An 8,849-nucleotide genomic window follows, 5' to 3' on the forward strand; every position below is an offset into this window, starting at 1 on the left:
ACAGAAATCTGGGCTGAGCAAAGAGATCGAAAAATCCTGAGTTCTTGAGCAAAAACGCGAGTGAGAGAAAGCTGGTTCGAGTTTTTCGGGAGAGAGAAGATGCTGGGAGAAAGAGATGAGATAGTGGGGCAAGGAGGGGCCCACACCACAGGGTGGCGCGCCCCCCTCCTTGGTCGCGCCGGCCTGTGGTGTGGCACCCTGTGGTGCCCCACAGGTCATCCTCTGGTGCTCCCAGGTGCCTCGTCGAAAAATAGGACCAACGGTATAATTTTTGTGAATTTTTGAAAACTTTGAAAAATACACATTTCTGGGTATTTAGTTTATTATTACTGGCCAGGAAATTTTTTGAAAACTCTAATTAAGTAAGGAAACTTTGCAAATTAAAAGTGCTACAGCAACTAGAGCAAGTGGAGGAAGAAAGAGATGTTGTTTACCTCCTCTATGCATATAAAAAGTATTTGTTAACAAGGTTGATCAAGTCTTGCCACCAAATAAATTTTACATAGCATAAGAAGAAATAAACCTCAAATCAATCATGTTACCTTGAATTGTATTGATATGGATCCAATCACGAGAGTTTGATATTCTTCTTTAGGCTCATATATAGGACAATCAATAGTTCCCACTTTGATAGTTCTCACATTAGAAATAGTATTAACTCCACACGCTTTCTCAATCCTCTTGGGAAAATAAACGGTATGCTCCCTATCATCAACATTGAAAGTAACCTTTCCTTTATTGCAATCAATAACAGCCCCTGCGGTGTTAAGAAAAGGTCTCCCAAGAATAATAGACATATTATCATCTTCAGGCATTTCCAACACAACAAAATCAGTTAATATCAAGCAGTTAGTAGTAACTTGAACAGGAACATCCTCACATATACCAACAGGAATAGCAGTAGATTTATCAGCCATTTGCAAAGATATATCAGTAGGTATCAACTTATCTAAGTAAAGTCTCTTATAAAGAGAAAAAGGCATAACACTAACACCGGCTCCCAAGTCACATAGAGCAGTTTTAACATAATTATTCTTAATAGAACAAGGAATAGTAGGTATACCTGGGTCGCCCAACTTCTTTGGAACTTTGCCATTGAAAGAGTAATTAGCAAGCATAGTGGAAATTTCCTCATTAGGAATTTTCCTTTTGTTAATAACAATATCTTTCATATACTTTGAATAAGGAGGCAATTTAATAGCATCAGTCAAAGGGATTTGCAAGAATAAAGGTTTCATCCAATCACAAAATTTATTATAGTGTTCTTCTTCCTTTGATTTCAGTTTCTTAGCAGGAAAAGGCATTTGCTTTTGAACCCAAGGTTCTCTTTCATTACCATGTTTCTCAGCAATAAAATCTTCTTTAGTGTACTTTTTATTTTTAGCATGCTTTTCAGGTTCTTCTTCAACCTCTTCTTTATCAGAAGCATCATTCTTATCATTATCTTTATCATGTTCATTACCACTTTCAGTTTCAGCATCAGAAATAGAAATACTATTAGGATCATTAATAGGTTCAGAGGATTCTACAACATTTTTATGTTTCTTCTTCTTTTTCTTCTTAGAAGGAGCACTAGGTTCAATGCGTTGAGAATCTTGTTCAATTCTTTTGGGATGCCCTTCAGGATATAGAGGATCCTGGGTAGAGACACCACCTCTAGTTGTTACTTCATAAGCATGTTTCTCTTTAGAATTATTCCCTAACAAGTCATTTTGCACTTTAGTGAGTTGATCTATTTGAGTTTGAACCATATGAAAATGTTTAACAAGCATCTTAACATCATTGGAGGTTCTTTCTACAATATCATGCAATTCACTAATAGCTCGAGAATTTTCCATTAAATGATTCTCTACTCTCATATTAAAATTTTCTTGCTTAACAATATAATTATCAAACTCATGTAAGCATTGTGCAGGAGGTTTCGAATACGGAATATCTTCCCTAGTAAAGCGTTGAAGGGAGTTTACCTCAATCATGGATGAAGGGGGAATTATCTCACATATATCTTCTATGGGAGGAAGATTCTTCACATCTTCAGATTTAATACCTTTCTCCTTGAGAGACTTCTTGGCTTCCCTCATATCTTCATCATTTAATTTAATTAAACCCCTCTTCTTTAATATTGGCGTTGGAGTTGGTTCAGGCGTAGTCCAATCATCATGATTCCGGCCTATTTTAGCCAATAATTCTTCAGCGTCGTCTGGAGTTCTTTTCCTGAAAACACAACCAGCACAACTATCCAAGTATGCCCTAGACTCAATGGTTAGTCCACTATAAAATATATCAAGTAAATCATGCTTTTCCAAATCATGATCAGGCCGAGCTCTAATAAGAGAGCAAAATCTCGCCCAAGCCTCAGGCAATTTCTCTCCATCTTCCTGGTCAAAATTATAAATTCTCTGCAAAGCAATATGTTGAGCACTAGCAGGAAAGTATTTACGGAAGAAAACATCAAGCAATTCTTTTGGACTTTTAATAGAATTAGGTGGCAAACTATTATACCAAGTTTTAGCGTCATCCTTTAATGAGAACGGAAAGATTTTAGCAACAAAGTAAGTACGCATCTTGACATCATCAGAAAACAAGCTACTTAGAGTAGATAACTCAATCATGTGTTCAACAGCACTTTCTTTTTCAGTACCACAAAAGGGTCTTTTCTCAACAATAGCTATATGAGATAGATCAAGAGAAAAATCATAATCTTTATCCTTAATGTTTATAGGAGATGTGGCAAACTTAGGATCAGGAGACAGTTTATATCTAACAACATGTTCTGCAAGCAACTTTTTAATTTTTCTTGCATCAGTAGTAGCATTGCATTTTTCAATAAAATCATCATTAAGCTCCACATAATCTTCATCAGGATCATCACTAAAATAATCAAGTTCAGGTGAATTAACAGGTGTAGTAGCATTTTCATTTGGAGTTTTAGTATTTTCAATTTGTCTAGACCTAGCAATTGTAGCATCTAGAAAAGATCCCAATGAACCACTATCATCAAGCACAGCAGAAATATTATCAATATTATGAGAGTTTTCAGATTCAGCAGAAGTACCCGCATGTGAAGCATGTGGCGGTGAAACAAGTTTATCAATCACAGATGGTGAATCAAGTGTAGCAGAGGTACTCAGAATTGTACCTTTTCTTGTAGTGGATGGTAATATGGCGACTTTAGAATCGCGAGGTTTACCCATGATGGAGAATTTGCAGCGAACAATATTAATCCAAGTGAACTTCCAAATAAAGCTATGCTCCCCGGCAACGGCGCCAGAAAACAGTCTTGATGACCCACAAGTATAGGGGATCGCAACAGTCTTCGAGGGAAGTAAAACCCAATTTATTGATTCGACACAAGGGGAGACAAAGAACACTTGGAAGCCTTAACAGCGGAGTTGTCAATTCAGCTGCACCTGGAAACAGACTTGCTCGCAAGGGTTTATCAGTAATGTGATTTTATAGCGATGTTGATGGTGGAATAACAGCAGCAGAGTAACAAAGACAGCAGTAGTGATTATAGTAAACAACAGGATTAAAATACTGTAGGCACGGGGATGGATGAACGGGCGTTGCATGGATGAGAGAAACTCATGTAACAATCATAGCAGGGCATTTGCAGATAATAATAAAACGGTGTCCAAGTACAAAGCAATCAATAGGCATGTGTTCCAATTATAGTCGTACGTGCTCGCAATGAGAAACTTGCACAACATCTTTTGTCCTACCAGCCGGTGGCAGCCGGGCCTCAAGGGAAACTACTGGATATTAAGGTACTCCTTTTAATAGAGTACCGGAGCAAAGCATTAACACTCCGTGAACACATGTGATCCTCACATCGCTACCATTCCCTCCGGTTGTCCCGATTTCTCTCACTTCGGGGCCATCGGTTCCGGACAGCGACATGTGTATACAACTTGCAGGTAAGATCAATAAACAATGAATATCATGATGAAACAATAACATGTTCAGATCTGAGATCATGGCACTCGGGCCCTAGTGACAAGCATTAAGCATAACAAGTTGCAACAATATCATCAAAGTACCAATTACGGACACTAGGCACTATGCCCTAACAATCTTATGCTATTACATGACCAATCTCATCCAATCCCTACCATCCCCTTCGGCCTACAGCGGGGGAATTACTCACACATGGATGGGGGAAACATGGCTGGTTGATGTAGAGGCGTTGGCGGTGATGATGGCGATGATCTCCTCCAATTCCCCGTCCCGACGGAGTGCCAGAACGGAAACTTCTGGCTCCCGTGACGGAGTTTCGCGATGTGGCGGCGTTCTGGAGGGTTTCTGGCGACTTCGACTTCTCTCCCTGCGTTTTTAGGTCGAGGCCGATAAATAGTCCGAAGGAGGGCGTCGGAGGCCGGCCGAGGGGGCCACACCATAGGGCCGCGCGGGCCCCCCCTAGGCCGCGCCGCCTTATGGTGTGGGGCCCTCGGGCCTCCACCTTACTTGTCCTTCTGGCTCCGTCGGTGTGCAGGAAAATAGGGCCTTCTGCATAAATTCCGAGGATTTTCCCGAAAGTTGGATTTCTGCACAAAAACGAGACACCAGAACAGTTCTGCTGAAAACAGCGTTAGTCCGTGTTAGTTGTATCCAAAATACACAAATTAGAGGCAAAACAATAGCAAAAGTGTTCGGGAAAGTAGATACGTTTTGGACGTATCACATATGTCCAAGTATGTGTCACTTCCGACATGCAAATTGTTGGACCTGCTGCCTAATTTGACGCATGTTGTATTTGTCACCGAGAACAAATTTTACAAACTCTACACGTCACTACTCATTCTTAACGACGAGAAAGACCAAAAATGCATGTATTTCATTGTATGACGCGATCTGTAGCTAGGGAGAGTGTGGCCACATGGGAGGCAAGTCCGTGCTGAAGGCCTCAAGCTTTGGTTGTCATTGTAAACGCACCAAAAATATGGGTAAGAACAAATATTTATGATTTTGTTAGATCGTTAGGCGGAATGTATAGCCCTAAGGAGACAACCTTCTGACGCCTCTATCCAAACTAAAAGTCAAAATTCAAGCATTTAGTAATCAAATTGTGAAATGAGTCCATGATGGAAAAAATCTAGAAATGAACCATTGACGAGGTTCTCTACTTCTCCCCATGCACCATTGTGGTCTATTTTGTGTTCACCCCAGGGGCTAATATAGAGCAGATAGTATTCATGAGAAATAAGTATTTATTTTCACAAAATCCTATTTTATCTATGTGTAAAATGCACTACAGGTCCTAAAAGTATTTGAGGGGTGTCAATTGAGTCCCAAATGTATGAAAATGCACATTCGAGTCCTAAAACTTTCTAAAGTGTGTCACCAGAGGTCCTAACCTCGTCGGATCAGCTACTAGCCATTGACAAGGTTCTCTACTGGTTCTGCTCCACCATCTAGGAATATTTGAAGAGTGGCTATAGTTGGGCTTATTCCCTTATGGCCAGCTAGAGAATACCCAAATGCCTTGGGGTGCTTTATCAAGACCGCCACCAATTTGATTCTTTATTCCTAAGGTCAATACTAATAATGATTATATATTTGTTTGAATTGTCTAAAAAATCATATTTTAGTCCATCCGGTAATGGTTTGAGTTCCCGTGGTGGAAGTTCTTCATCTCCCTTCCTTTCTGGTTCTTCATATTTTTCATTCATAGGGGGCTCCATAATAGGTAGGGAGTCAAGATACTCATTAAGTTACCCATTCTTTGGTTCGTCAATAACACCATCTGACAAGGTATTAACTTGTCAATGCCTACGGGTTGTAGACTAGGGTTTAGTTGGAAGTAGAGGGCAAGTAGATCTCGAAGGTTTTAGCCGAAAAGTACTCGATGATTATGAAACTAGGGTTTGAGAAACAATGATTCGATGCTTTCTTTGTCCCTCGACTCCCCCTTATATAGGAGGCGGAGCCGAGGGATTCGTATTGTACAAGTTACAGAGTCCGGGAAGGTTTCTAACTCATCCCGCAAGATTACAAATAATGGTTCCTATTACAACTCTAACTTTCCTTAACAATATCTTGGGCTTCCGAATCTTCTTATTCCTCGGGTAGTGGGCCTTCAGTAAACCCCGGGTACTATCTTTGGCAGGCCCATTGGGGATGCCTATGTCAGTAGCCCCCGAGATTTTGCTTGAATCGTAGAGTCAGGGAAAATCTCCACTGTTTATTTTTACTCGACAACTTAAAACTTTTCTATATTTCTTCACATAAATTTCTATATTGTACATGGATAATGGTAGTTGGGGCTAGTTCATCTGACGGATCAGGTACTAGTTAACTGCTCTAGTGGCAATCCACAAAAACCTACTTCAAGTTCACGTCCCTGGACATGATCTCGGGATACTGGTGTAAACTTCGACAGGTGCCGCTTAAGGTCTTACCATTCTGTCGAGTCCCAGTCATATTTATCGGGTACCTAACGCGTCCGTTAGGATTTTTCTTCGTATCTGTTGATACGGATAAAAGTAGCAAACCAACGTCAGAGACGGCGCCACGCCACACAGAACGGATCTGGGGTCTTACCTTCGCAAAGTTTTGCGGCATTCCGAAATTGATCGCAACTTTGGCGTTCTGAGAATATATTGTCGAGTGCTTATTCGGCTGTTGGAATGGCACATTTTATCGAGTCAAAGATGACTTATATTGCTCTCCCGATGGGAGTATATGCAGAGTTTCTTATAACTCAAAATATACTCTTTTGCTCTTCTATCTTTCTTCTTTTCATTCATTCTTTCTTTTTTATAATTTCATCGGGCACGCGAACAGCGTTCCCGATGGGAGTAGCCCCCGAGGCTACAGCCAAGGATTTGTTCTTGGGTGTAGGCTCCACGCCTTATGCTGCTATATTTTCTTTCTCTCCCGAAGTTTTATAATTTCTCGGGTGCGCGAACAGCGCTCCCGATGGGAGTAGCCCCCGAGGCTATGAGCAAATATTTGTATTTGATCATAGGCTCACGCCATTTCTATTTTGTCTTTCTTGATCTTTCATTTTTTCGAAGTAGCTTCCGATCATTTGATCAAAAGCTCGCCAATATTTTCCATGTCGCCTAGTGAATTTTTTCTTCTGCCAAGGTGGCGTTATTGCTGACGATAGCCACGATTGCGAGTCCGAAATTCGCGAGAAGTTTTCTCCCGCTGCCTTGCGGGCCTGAATTATCCATTATCTTGACACGTCTTGCGGGTGGGGGACACACGTCCTCCGCTTTTCCTAGCGCACGTACCGTAACTTCTTCAGTGTTAAAATACTTTTTTACCCCTGTTTCCACGTGGTTATCATCTGCCGCACACTTTTTCCATCCAACGGTCCGCCGCTTCGCCGCACCTCTATATAAGATCCCCTTCTTCTTCCTTGAGCACTTCCGCTCGCGCCGTTCTCCTGCTCTCCTCTGCATAACTTCCTCCTGCACCCCACAACTCCCTGAGCTCATCTTCTTGAAGCTACATTCCTGCGCCATTGTTGATGCCATCGTGTCGGTTGATCAAACACAGCACGCCGGAATCGTCAATGGCTGCTGTAGATCTGGGAAGCGCGGAGTGGGAAAGGTCCAAAATTTCCACCCAGGACATCAATCTCCTGAAGAAGCTGGGGATCAGCAAGAAGCCCAAGGCGTTGTGCTTCCCTAGCGAAGAAAGCTACCCAACCCCCCCAATGGGGTATCGGGTAAGTTTCGTCGACCATCTCATCCGTGGTCTTTCCGCCCCCATTCATCCTTTCCTCCGCGGATTGCTTTTTGTTTATGGTCTGCAACTTCACCACCTCACGCCCAATTCTATCCTCCATATTTCCATTTTCATCACCCTCTGCGAAGCCTTCCTTGGCGTCCAGCCTAACTGGGCGCTATGGAAGCGCATTTTCTTTTGTCGCCGCAATGGCTCCCCCAATGTCGCCTATAATAGAGGCGGCGTTGTTATTTCCGTTCGCCCCACAGTCGATTACTTCGACGTCAAACTCCCTGAATCAGTTCAAGGGTGGCGCAAGAAGTGGTTGTACATTCAGGAGGAGAACCATGGATGTGCTGAAGACAACATCCCTCCTTTCGATGGTGCCGAGAAAATCCTTCGCCGCCGCTCCTGGGATGCAGAGGCTACCGAGGAAGAAAAAATATCGACAGAGGCCCTGATGACTCGCATCCATGAGTTGCAAAATACTCGCGGCAAAGAGTTGTCAGGTATCCAAATCACAGCGTATTTTCTTAGAACCAGAGTGCAGCCTCTTCAGGCTCGCAAATACCCTCTCTGGAAGTACGCTGGCGACAAGGACGCAGATCGGTTGTCAGCGGATTTAGAGGTCAAGGACTTAGAGAAGCTTGTCCGAAAAATCTCCTCTCTCAGCAAAAAAGATCCTGTCCCTTCTTCTTGTCGTGTAAAACCTTACAGCGCCACCAATGCGCTTCCCAAGGTAAACTTTGTCGATTGATTTGTTATTGCCTTGCTATCTTTTTTGTAACTCCTTTTTTGACATCTTCCCCTGTTTTTTGTATAGAACCATCCAAATCTTGTCTCGCTTCCTCCCCTTCCTGAAGGTGGAGAAGTCGAGGAAAGGGCCGTTGTCACCAACGACAACCAAGATGCCCCCTCGTTTGTGAATGAACCCGCAGATTCTCAAAAATCTGCGGGATCTTCTGAAAAGGAGGCTGCCTCTGAAGGCACTGCATCGGCACAATCTCCTCCTCCTGCTGTTTCTCCAAGGAACAAAAGGAAAAGGGATGATGTCGAAGATTCCGGCACCTCCAAAGCCGAAGAAGCTGTTCCTTCACGTCAGAAGGCAGCTTATGATCCATACCTTGAGGCTCTCATCAGCTCGTAAGTCACTTTTTATTTCCCTTTATTTT

Source organism: Lolium perenne, chromosome 1, assembly GCF_019359855.2.
Source record: "Lolium perenne isolate Kyuss_39 chromosome 1, Kyuss_2.0, whole genome shotgun sequence".
In the NCBI taxonomy this organism is placed as follows: Eukaryota; Viridiplantae; Streptophyta; class Magnoliopsida; order Poales; family Poaceae; genus Lolium; species Lolium perenne.